The sequence below is a fragment of the Sminthopsis crassicaudata genome, chromosome 1 (genome assembly GCF_048593235.1).
Source record: "Sminthopsis crassicaudata isolate SCR6 chromosome 1, ASM4859323v1, whole genome shotgun sequence".
Lineage (NCBI taxonomy): Eukaryota > Metazoa > Chordata > Mammalia > Dasyuromorphia > Dasyuridae > Sminthopsis > Sminthopsis crassicaudata.
Window position 1 is genome coordinate 263,399,226 of NC_133617.1, and position 12,583 is coordinate 263,411,808.

The 12,583-nt window shown below is 38.3% G+C and overlaps 1 long non-coding RNA gene across 1 annotated transcript; it reads right to left on the bottom strand.

The window, feature by feature from the left end:
• Window positions 1-478: 478 nt before the first annotated feature.
• On the bottom strand, window positions 479-7,299 carry LOC141553913 (uncharacterized). The gene is made up of 4 exons (XR_012485717.1): window positions 7,032-7,299; window positions 5,890-5,966; window positions 4,820-4,999; window positions 479-2,656 (listed from the first exon to the last, which is right to left on the bottom strand). It is a non-coding gene; the product is annotated as an uncharacterized LOC141553913 (long non-coding RNA).
• Window positions 7,300-12,583: the final 5,284 nt, after the last annotated feature.

Below are 12,583 nucleotides of genomic sequence, written 5' to 3' on the forward strand. Positions count from 1 at the left end.
AGAGCTAATCCAATTCCAATTGATTAATGATGGACAGAACCAGCTACATCCAGAAAAGGAACACTGGGAAATGAGTGTAAACTGTTATTTTTACCTTCTGAATCCAATTCTTCCTGTGCAACAAAAAATTCGGTTCTACACATATATTGTATCTAGAATATTGTAATATTTTAACATATATAAGACTGCTTGCCATCTGGGGGAGGAAGGGAAAAAATCTGAGTAGAAGTAAGTGCAAGGGATAATGTTGTAAAAAATTACCCATCCATATGTACTGTCAAAAAATGTTATAATTATTAAAAAAAAAAAATAAATAACTTAAGACAAGAGCAAGTCTCTTCCTGACAGTCCCAGAGTTATCAGCACTATAAAGGTGTCCCATCCCGCGGGACTCTGTCATTCGTGGGGAACCCAGCCTAAAAGAGAAACGGGCAAGAAAGAAGAGCGAGACCAAGCAGATTCTTGTCAAGGTCTCGTTTATTGTTGGAAACAGCTCAAGTTATATAGGGTAGGGCTACTTGCCAACATGGGTATGGTGGGGCAGCAGGGGAAAAGGGACCTTTAAAGAGGGGGAGAAGAAACATCTGTGGTTTATTGTTCTTCCTGAGGCCCCAAGGCCGTTCACAAGAAGAATGTGTTGATGGCTTCTGACATGCCCCCCTTCTTTATTTAAATTGACCGGAAAATAGGTCCGGTCGGTGGAAGGCCTGTTCTTAGGCTATGTGGTCCGACTCCATGCTTGCTACCCCGATAATCAAAGAACAAAAGGCCAAAGGCAAGACCCCTGTCTTAGGCTATGTGGGTTACATTATTCAAATCTATGCAGTTTCCACATATATGAGGTAAAGAAAAATAATTGACACATAACAGCCCATATCTTAACTTGACAATACACAATAGTTCCAGTACACCAAAAAGAAGTACACATAGCATTTTCAGGTATTGTTTTTTCCATGCTTCTGTTACATTAAACATAATCCCACATTGCAACAATCTCTGAGCATTTTCTTTTTGTATCAAGGTATACATATTTTGTAAAGAGCATTTGGTCCACTTAAATAATTTACTAATATTTCCAGTAAAACCCAAACTAGTAATAATACTATCATTAAAAAACTTGTAAGAATTGCCCTTGACATTTTAATGTATTTTGGTGGGGTAGGATCGTCGTGGGCAACTATTGAGCATTTACAGTCAAAGCTTGAGAAACATCTTGCCCAGCACTGCTCAGTCTGCTGGCCAAGGTCTCAAGATCTATAGAATTAACTATACCCAAACCAGTTCCAGCACCACCAAATAAAGTGTCATACCAGATTCTTTTCTTTCTAACACAATTCATCAGAGGAGGAAAAGTGACATTATTGGTACAAGTTTTAGGAACTCTTATGATTGATGGAGGATGTTTTGTAGAAGGGGGAGGTGTCAGTAATAGATATTTTATCTAATAGTGAGGTTTCAATACCGCTATCAAGATTTTACATGCACAGTTCATCAGTTGCTTTTCAATGTTGGTCTCAGCTTGTTCTCTGCATTCAGTTGGGAAGTCCACACCCTCGGAGTCCACCAGTCCTTTAATTCTGGTATGCTGAGTCCACCCTCTTTCCTGTGTAGCACTGCTGTATCTGATGTCAAGAGGATCTGGAACAGTCCTTTCCAGCTCGGAGTCAGCTTGTCCTCCTTCCATGTCCGAACCAGGACCCCGTCTCCAAGCTAGAACTCATGCACTGTTAAAATCCTAAGGGAGGAGTCTGAGCAATAAGCCTGTTTAGTTGTAAAGTTTTCAGATGTTACAGTAAAGACATAACATATTTCCTTAAAAACAAATCCTTGGTTTCAAATATTGGATACAAGGAAGAATTTTGAATCCCTTTTAGATAAGGGTGACCATACAATAATTCATAAGGTGACAATTCCACATCTCTTCAGGGGTTTTGTTTTAATTCTTAACAAGGCAAGGGGAAGGCACTTGGTCCAGGGCAATTGTGTCTCTAATGCCAATTCAGTCAGTTGCTGTTTAATTTCCTTATCCATCCTTTCCACTTTGCATGATGAGGGAGGATGCTATGGGGTGTGTAAGTCCCATCATATTTCTAGAGCTTGGGCCACAGATTGGAGGATCTTAGCTGTGAAACAGGTGCCTTGGCCTAAATCTGCCTGCTCCACCATCACATACCCTGGAATGATATGCTCAAGAAGTACTTTTACAATTACTGAGGCTGTTGCCCAGGCAAGGGGAATGGCCTCCACCCATAAGGTCAGATGGTCCACTACGACCAACAAGTATTTGAGACGCCCCACTGACGGCAGCTCGGTAAGGTCCACCTGTATGCTTTGGAAAGGCCTGATACCAGGAGGCTTTCTCCTTTTAGTCTTGTCATTGGGCCGCCTTATTCATCCTCTGACAAAGAGGACACCCGCTGACCAGTTGCCTTCTATTGTACATAAGCCAGTGCCACAGACCTAGTCAGCACCACATCACACAGGTCTCAGACATCCCAATGACTGCCCTGATGTAAATGTTGGGGTACATGTCTCATACCTGCTATGGTCAGTACCTCTCTGCCATTAGGGAGGAACCAGTGCCCCTCTTTATCCTCCTGAGTGCCAACGCTTTAGATTTCCTGCTTCTCTTCTGGGGTAAGGGAAAGTGGAGGCACTGGAGGGAGAAATGTCAGAATTAGCACCATTATCTCCTCTTCTCTAGGCCCCTTTGCCTCCTCATCTGCAAAGCAGTTTCTATTTATCTCAAATGAATCTCCTCTTTGGTGCCCCTGCACATGAATCACTGCAGCATTCTTAGATAACATAAGATTAGTCAAAATTTCATTGACCAATGCCCTGGTGCCAATCCCTTTCCTTTACTGTTTCCATTGTTTCCCTTAAGTAATTTACAGGATCTAATTTCTTTTTACTTTCATTTATACAATGACCTAAATATTTTACCTTACATTTCACAAATTGCAATTTAAGAAATTCTCAGTCCCTGTGCTCCTAATAATTTAAAAAATTTATAGTGACTTGGACAAGGTCACTTTTTTTTCCCCACCCTGCCACAAGAAGATCATTTACATATTGTAAGACTTTTAACAATAAGAAATTTATTCCATAATGTTCACACAATTCTTATGTACCCATGCAGATGTTGAATCCTGAATAACTTGAATATTATACTAATCATTTTGCTTTTAAATACCCAATACACAAAAAATCCCAACTATATATTGTTCACAACAAAAACATTTTCAAAAGGACAAAGGCAAAAACTACTATCCTTGGAGTCCCTCTAAATAATAAAACTTTCTATTTTCACATAAAAGAATCTGAAAAGCTCTTAAAAATATCAATTAAATATTTTAATTACCCTTTCAGACTATATATCACATTTCTGATCATATTCTTTAAACACAAAAACCATTATGTATTTTAGAAACAAATGTTCACTCAATTAACATCTAGTATGAGTAACCAGACCCTTTAAATCAGTTTGCTTTCTTCAGCCAAAAACGGCTGCAGCTTCCTACCGCTGCTCTCCCCCTGCAAAAACACATCCTGTCTCACAGTCATCTCTCTGTGACTCCCCTTTCCAACAAGTTCCTTCTTTTCCCCACTGATTTCTTCTTGAAATCATTTGCTCCCACTAATCAATCCTTCTTTAAATCACCTTTATTCTCCTGTTCCATCTCTGTTTCTCTCCTCCCACTGCCTACTTGCTCAAACCTTCTCCGACATACTTTAAACACTTCCAAACCCATAACTCTTCTGACTAGATGCTTCATTTAAACTATTGATTGCTTTTGTAAATCAATCTCTCTTGTACCTTTTCTTTAATCACCTCTTTTTTTTTCAGCCTGAGTGCTTCAAGGCCACTAGTAAGAAGCTTCCCAGGTGGTATTAAGCATATAAGATTGTATTGCCTTTACTCCTCTTTAGCAGAGCAGACTTTGAAAATCTGCTTTTCAGAGAAAACTTTCCCACCAGTTTAAAATAGTCAAGGTTTTTTTTTTCTTGTTTTACTTACAAATTGGTACAACAGGTTAAAAAGTTTAAAGTTACAAACAATTTTTAAGACCAATACATTTTGAACCACTCTGAAAGAATTACTATTCTGAATGAATTCCAATTTCCACAATTCAGCCTGTTATTTTTCTAAGCCTGTAATACAGAGGCTGAATTCTTATCTCCTATGAGCTTGCTAACTTTTAACACAGAACAGAAACAATGCAAAGCAGACATACACAAACACAAAACTATTTTCACCTTTTACATACAGATTTAAATCTGATGTACCCAAATAGTCCTGGGATAAACATGGGAGGTGGTGGATGCGGGGCTCTTTTGGGGGATCTGGCATTTCAATTATAATAGACGGAGGTTTGGAAGGATTTTTATCAGTCGAAGGAATAGAGGTTAAAGAGGCAGCTCGGGATAAGGGGCGTAGGCAAAACTTTGCAACTGATAAAAGCTGCTGTTGATGGGGCTCTCTGGGGGCCTCTTCTACGCTGGCACAAATCAAGCCCCAGTAAGAAAAAACTGTCATGGGAACCGCCTCAGGGCCCTCCTTGTAAGGCAGCAAAGGGGGAGCGGCTGCTGGGCTTGAAGCCGGGAGGAGGATGGTCTTTGTAAGCAAATTTTGCAGGCAAGAAAGTTCAGTGGAAAGCTTAAAAAAAAAAAAAAAAAAAAAAAAAAAAAAAAGGATCTAACAATCTTTTTTCTTTACTCTAACCCCTCTTTCTCTGAGGGATGCTTTAAGGTCTTTTATAAAAACCTGCTCTTTAAATAACTTATGGCCCATTCTTATGAGACAGACGAAACTACTCACCAAGGACGGAAGACTTTCATGAGCAGTGAAAGCGGTCCTTGCAACTTCTCTGGGGGCGCAACGACTTCTTCAGGTGGGGGTCCGTCTGGCAAGGGTCCGTACCTCGAGCCCCACGTTGGGGAGCCACTTGTCCTGTCCTGCGGGACTCGGTCATTTGTGGGGAACCGAGGAGAACCCAGCCTGAAAGAGAAACGGGCGAGAAAGAAGAGCGAGACCAAGCAGATTCTTGTCAAGGTCTTGTTTATTATTGGAAACAGCTCAAGTTATATAGGGGAGGGCTACTTGCCAACATGGGTATGGGGGGGGCAGCAGGGGAGAAGGGACCTTCAAAGAGGGGGAGAAGAAACATCTGTGGTTTATTGTTCTTCCTGAGGCCCCAAGGCCGTTCACAAGAAGAATGTGTTGATAGGAATGTGTTGATGGCTTCTGACACAAAGGCCCTCATCTTATCCAGAGAATCCAGTCTGAGATGTTCACTGTGTTAGGTGATCTGCAGTCATTTGTGTGCTTAACTCAGCATCTGCTTATATAGGGAGTAGTAGTGCTCAAGACAGCACCATGCTAGGAGGGACATTTCAAGTCTGTCAGGGATTCCAAAGGAGGGAAAGAGTGGGGACTGGCGTAGCTTCACTTGTCCCCTCTGATAGAACAGGAACTGCTTCAAAGATCCAGAAAGGATTTCTGAGCAGAATATGCACAGTTAGACCATGAAGGCAGGCAAACCCGAACTTTAGAGGCTTCATCTCAAAACGGCAGTGTTCTGAAAATGCTGACATACCAAGTAAGAAACTGGGCTTACAGGACTGGAGACTGCCAGTCCCAATACAGGTGTCTATCTTGATTTCCTAAAAACAGGCAATCTGAGAACAGTCTGCCAGAGCAATTCCAATAGAATAAGGGATTTCTAGGCTAAATCAAATCATCATCACACATATAAAGTTCCCATACATCCATAACAGCAATAATTGCACAATTTAACAATTTCCATCCCAAACCTTAAACACTCCCCTTATCTCTCTATTTCAAACCAAACCAAAGCAGGGAAGTCCGATAGGAATAAAAAACCTTACCTGTACAATTCCTCTCCAATGTGCTGGGTTTGTTTCCATCACTCTCTGACCTCAGGAAAGTTGTAGTCATCTCATTTCTAAATATTTGGAGAAATTTTAATTATGGTTCCAGGAGAAACAAGGTAGAATCTCATCCATTAATTCAATCTCCTAACTGAAGTGAATAATTTCAGAGGTTAACTGTAAAGAAAACTGCACGTTTATTTTAAACTACTTAGGATGTCCCTCACTAAGAAGTGACTTTCTATTGGGATAGAGGGGAACCACCTAACAGTAACTACTGAAGATCCAACCCAGAATGGATCTCCTCTTGTGAAGGGATGAAACAAGGGGACAGTTACTGTTCTCCGATATCTCTGACTGAGAGGCTGTTGCATTGTCTCGCCTCCCTCATCTTCCCTCTGCCTCCAATTTATCTCATTCCCAGTCCTCCCCTCTAAGGTTATAAATTGTCAATGGGAGAGGAGGAGCAGATCAGACATCCTGGCTCCTAGCTCCTTCTGCCCTCAAAGAATTTATGACATTGTCCCTCTAAAAGATTCCAAGAGATAAAGCCCTCCCTGATACTTCATTGATTTATTACTTTTGTTTATTCAAACATCCTGACTCTGGCTTTTTAGCAAGACTTTATAGCCTTTCCCCATGCTGACAGAACCAAATGGTTCTATAAAAATCTTTCCCACTCTTTTCTTTCTTTGAAAGATATAAAAGGGTATGGCATTCTCCCATTCGTCACTGGATACTTTGAGACGAGATTCCTGTCCAGTCAATTAAACTCTCCAATTAATAAAATATTAAAAACTCTCTAATCTCTATCTTGCCTCAGTTTCTCTGGCATGACACTATGATCCACAGCTGGGGAAGCTCTTAGGGAATTGACCTTAACAATTCACACCGCTCCCCCCCCCTTTTTTTTTTTTTTTTTTTTTTTTGCTGTTATTCCCCCTCCTACCACGCCACAGCATAGTCTGTACACTGAGAAACGCAAAAGGCACTATCACTTCTGGTAGCAGGTGTTGATCTTATGAAATGTCATGGAGGCAAACTTTCAAACAGAGAAGAGGACTGGGGTCAGAACAAGCATTTAAGTGTCTCATCAGTCTCCTGGCTCGGCCCTTTGAAGTGTTGGCCCATTTAATTACCCCCAATAAAAAATTCTTATCAGAGCTCTTCTTCTATAATTCTGGAGGGACCCTTCTTACGAACAGCTCTGGTTCTTCTTGTAATTCTTGCCCCATATTCAGATGCCATAAGTTGGACTACACAGGAAAGCTGCTAGAATACATGGATGTCACCCGACAGGAGCTGCTGGAGATCCAACGCAGAATGGTTCTTCTCTTACGAAGGGATGAAACAAGGAGACTGAGAGGCCATTGTTGTTCTCTGAACTCTCTTCTGAGAAGCTATTGCCTTGTCTGACCTGAATCTCCTCCTCCTCCCTCTGCCTCCAATTTATTTCACTCCCAATCTGCAACACCTGTGTCAGAAAAGGCTGCCTTGCAACTCCTTCAGATGCTATGATCCACAGCTGTGGAGGTTCTCAGAGAATTGACCTGTCTCTTAACAACTTTCCAATTCAAGAGTATCTTTCTTTTTTTTTCTTTTTTCTTTTTTTTTTAATTTTTTGACTCTTTTGCATTTTTATTCATTGCATAGCTTCACAAAGTTGAAACATGCACGTATAATACATCTAGACATACATACATATATGCATATATACATATAAGACATCCTTCTTGATTGGCAGTCTTCTGCTTGATAATTTTTTTTAATTTAATAGTTTTTATTTACCAGATATATGCATGGGTAATTTACAACATTGACAATTGCCACAGCTTTTGTTCTAATTTTTCCTCTCCTTCTCCTCTCCCCCCTGCAGATGTCAGGTTGACCAATACATGTTAAATATGTTATAAATCAAATATATGTCTTTCTTTAAGTAGAAATTGGGCCCCGATAATCAGCCCTTTCAGAGAAGGATATATAGCCAATGAGCAGTATTATATAAAGATTCTATTCCAATACTAATATCTTTCAAAGTAGGAAAAACCAAAGCAGGGGAAAGGTTTTAGCCAGCCATTTGGTGTTCAGAAAGCAAAATAATACCTTTAGGAAATACATTAATCTTTGTTTAAAGAAAGAAAAGGAAAATTGAACATCTAGAAAGTTTTATACTTGTTGCAGATGCTATCTACTCAAGAACTGCAAAACAGAAAAGATTTTACATTTAATTTTGCTAAAGTAATTGAGGCCACCTGTCTTGTTTTTCTTTTCTCCTTCTGAGGATTCAATTAGATGACCTTCTCCGGTTACTTACAACTCTCTTATCTATCAATCAACAAGATTACAAACAGAATACAAGAAACATTCCTTCCTGACCCTGTGGTCTATGAATTTATGAAACAAAAGGTTTGTGATGAAAATGGTGGTTGGGATTTGGAAGATGTCTGACAAAATGCATGCAAAGGTTCTAAGGATTACTTAAATCAAAAAGATTAAATCTGAGGACACTGCACTAGCCCATAGTGCAGCAAAGGGGACTTGGCCTAGTAGCAAATCAAAAAGTTATTACTTAGCTAGAATTCTTATGGAAAATACCAGCCTGCCTTTCCTATTTGCAGCAGAAAAGAGGATTTTGATCCCTCTGTGCTTCCCTTTTTACTTCCGGGAAGTGAGATGAAACTTGATCTCTAAGGGCCTGATTAAGAATCATAAAAAATCATGAAGAATCATAAATCACTAGTCTGGATTCTACTGCTGTGCTGTAAAGCTGGGATCTAGCACTTAGAGAATGGATATGAGAAGAGGAAGCCATAAGTTAGTTATAGATTCAAGATTCTCTCTTCCCTTAGATATGTGATTATCATTTCAGTAATAAGACAAGGAGTGTTGACTTCATGGAATCTCAAGAATGTCATCAAAGGCTTGAAATTTATTCCACGTAGAAAATATCAGCCACTATTTTTATTGATTGGTGATGATATACCTATCACAAATTACTAATTAATAATGATTATGAATTAAAATAATTTTTAAAAATATAGTTGGGAGCTACTTGAGAAACTTTTGCAAGTTACCAAGAATAGAGGGATGTGAAATTTAAACAATATCCTTGGAGGATGGAGATAAGGAAGAACAGCTGAGCACACCTTGAGTTGTTTTTTTGTTTTTTTTTTGTTTTTTTTTTTAATCTGGCCTGGATTTTCAAGGTTTGTTCTGGATTTTAACTAAAAAGAATATTTTCTCGTATTCATTTCTTTAGTTTAGTCACTGATTATGACTTCCTGCATAAAGACAACATTGTTAAATATTTTATATTCTCATTTGTCCATACAACTTAGCAAATTTATAAGTTTTCAAAGCTTCCTCTTCCAATCTCTCTCTTTCTTCTTTCTCTTTTCTCTATTTCTCTCTCCCTTTTTCTCTGTTTCTCCTTGTTTCTCCCTGTGTCTGTCTCTGTCTCTCTCTCTTCTCTCTCTCTCTGTCTCTCTGTCTCTGTCTCTCTCTGTCTCTCTCTGTCTCTCTCTCTCTGTCTCTCTCTCTCTCTCTCTCTCTCTCTCTCTCTCTCTCTCTCTCTCACACACACACACACACACACACACACACACACACACACACACACACTCACAAAAACTATTGAATACCTACAACAAATTAAGGGGATGGATTGTAGTTGCAGAAGGGAAGAATAGATCCAATCCAACAATAACAAAATTTTTATGAAGAAATCTTCAATGCAAAGGTTCTTGAAATTGGAAGCACTATGTACTAATTCCAACTCTGAAACTTAGTAATTTCATGATCCTGTCTGAGGCAACAAATATGAATATCATTTTTCTTTTTTATAAAATTATTAAAAGAAGGTTGTCTGAGATAGCTCATAATAAAAGCATGGTGAGAAGGTATAAAGTGTTGTTTACAATAAGAATACCTAGATTCAAATCCTTCTGTTATTTGTGACCTATGTGACCATTTCTATGGAAGTCAAGTTTCTTCATCAACAAACCTAACTCTCTAGATTTTTTCACTTTCTCCATACTATTTGGCTCACATTGGTCATCCTCTCCACTTCTTCTTCTAGGGCCTCTTTTATGTTTTGTATTCCTTATGAGAATGTAGTTATCTGAGGCCAGAAATTGCCTCAATGAGGTTTATAGAAAAACCTCAGACAGGGCTTTGGCCATATGATCCTCAAAAGTTACAAACATCTTCCCAATTTGGAAATAAAAGAAACTAACACCAAATCAAATGAGAAAATATTTTCAAAGTACTTAGAATAGTGCTTGCCATATACTTAATGTTACATAAAATCCAATTGTTATTACTGTTCTTATTCTTTTATGGTTGTTAGATAAGTACTCAGATGGGGAAACTGAAGTCTTGCCTGTTTTTTCTAAGGCAGTTGATTTTTGAGGAACTCTCCAGAGAAAATAAAGAAAAGAAAGGGACAGGTGGCAACAGGTTGACTATCAGGCAGCGTCTGAAACATCTACAATCTCTGTCTTCAAGTTTCTACTCCTAAATGATGAATTCTAGATGTATATGCTTGTAGTAGAAACATGAAAGAAAAAAGACAAGAAGAATGGGCAGCCTTTGTTGTGACCCTGACTTTTGTCTATTTAATTATGGGTGTTTTAATCCTGTTAATATGTGTTTGTAAATTTTCACAAGATCAACACCTGCTACAACCATCCAGAAGTGATAGTGCCTCTTGCGTTCCTCAGTGTGTAGACCATGCTGTGGCGAGAGGGGGAATAACAGCAAAAAAACAAAAACAAAAACAAAAAAAACACGGTGAATTAAGGGACAGGTCAATTCCTCGAGAGCCTCCCCAGCTGTGGATCATAGCATCTGAAGGAGTTGCTGGGCAACCTTTTCTGACACAGGTGTTGGGGACTGGGAATGAGATAAATTGGAGACAGAGGGAAGACGAGGGAGGCCTCTCGGTCAAAGATGTTGGAGAAGAACAACTGTCTCGGTCTCCTTGTGCCCTCCTTTCACGAGAAAGGATCCATTCTGGGTTGGATCTTCAGCAGCCGCTGTCAGGTGCTCCCATGTATTCCAACAGAAAGTCATTTCTTAGTGAGGGACATCCTAAATAGTTTTAAGTAAATGTGTGGTTTTCTTTTCAGTTAACCTCTGAAATTTTTCACTTCCATTTAGGAGATTGAATTAATGGATGAGATTCTACCTTGTTTCTCCTGGAACCATAATTAAAATTTCTCCAAATATTTAGAAATGAGATGACTACAACTTTCCTGAGGTCAGAGAGTGATGGAAACAAAACCAGCACATTGGAGTGGAATCATACAGGTAAAGTTTTTCATTCCTATTGGACTTCCCTACTTTGGTTTGCATGGAATGGAGAGCTAAGGTGAGTGTTTTAAGATTTGGGATGGAAATTGTTAAATTGTGCAATTGTTGCTGTTATGGATGTATGGGAATTTTATATGTGTCATGACTATTCGATGCTTTAGTTTAGAAATATATGGCCAATGTGACAATTTGTTTAGTTTGATTGTTCATATAAAATATGTGAATATATATATATATATATATATATATATATATATATTCATCTAAAAGTTCTTTTGAAGCAAAGCAATCTTAAGAGTTAGTGATATAGAAAAGAATGTCAACAAAACATCTAAAAAGGAAAAAAAAGTCTAACAACCACCAGTTATATTCTAATGCTTGCTTGAAAGCAAGCAAAACACAAATTTCTTTGTAACCCTTAAGCCACTTCTACAAGCATATTTTAGATTTTTAATCAAAATAAAATACTGTATTTACTGTGTGTTTTCTGGTACAATAAAAGGTATAGAAAAAGGAAAGTTGGACCTTATCCATAAACCTCATCCTTCTCCCACTCTTTATTTTCAGCTGTTCTTAACTTTCTAACTTGAGCAGTTATTGGGTAGTTAAAACTTTGCTAGTTTAGGTCCTGGGTCAAGCAGCATGTAAGGTGAGATATTTTCCCTAAGATAGTCCCTTCCTGTTCCAAACCTTTAAGCCTATGATAAATTTGGCCAAGCTTCAGCTGTCTTCTCACTCATAATGAAAAATAACTAATTGGAAAATTATTTGTAAAACTCTGTTTTTATCATCCAATCCATAGTGCTTTTGTATAAGGAAAGCCCTTTTGTAAATTGAAGCATTGTATAATTTGATAGATTATGAATAAAAATAATAATTGTTATTAAAATATAGGATAACATTTTCTGATAGTTTATTCAATAAGTTTTTACTAAGCACTTTACTATATCTTATGTGCAAGATCACCAGAGTTGTTTTTTTTTTTTTTTTTTTTTCCCCCTAGCTACATTAGAGGTGGCGTGGCAGGAGGGAAGGGAAGGGAGTAAAGAGAGAAGGGAGTAAAGTAAAAGAAACAATCTTCTATTTCTAATTGGATTTAAATAAGCCTATACTGCTGTGTCAGCTAGTTTTGTGATAGACCCAAGACTGTTAAAACAAGGTTGTTTATAGATGACAAATATACAGAACAATGAATACTTTTTCAGTGACTTAAAAAAATAGTAGTTTAAGAAGATACTACAATCACATGTGAAAGGTATGGGAAAAATCACTAAAATATGCATTTTTTCAGTTAGAATATTTTTTTATTAAGACACAAGCATTAATTCACTTGATTAGTGATGGGGATGGTACCATATAGTTTTGAATTTTTGGATGA